Source organism: Galeopterus variegatus, unplaced genomic scaffold, assembly GCF_000696425.1.
Source record: "Galeopterus variegatus unplaced genomic scaffold, G_variegatus-3.0.2 Scaffold478, whole genome shotgun sequence".
Classification (NCBI taxonomy): Eukaryota; Metazoa; Chordata; class Mammalia; order Dermoptera; family Cynocephalidae; genus Galeopterus; species Galeopterus variegatus.
The window spans coordinates 361,137-361,405 of record NW_007726589.1 but is presented as its reverse complement, the minus strand read 5'-3'; positions in this window follow the sequence as shown (position 1 = coordinate 361,405).

Genomic DNA, 269 nt, shown 5'->3' with positions numbered 1-269 from the left:
CGGCCCGCGCGGGAGGGGCGGTCCTGCCCTGGCCCGGGCCGCGACAATGGCGCCCGGCCGCTCTCGCAGAGGCGGCTGTCGGGCCGCCCGACTTTCCCACGGTGGCAGGCAGAGGCCGCCGAGTGCGGGGAGATACTGCCACAGATAAAGCCGCGAGCACACGCGAAGAAGCCCTACAAATCAAGACGCCATGGAATCCGATGAAAGAATGGGTACATGACTGAAACAGGTATTTCACAAAAAAGGAAGAAAACAATCCAAATGGAGCA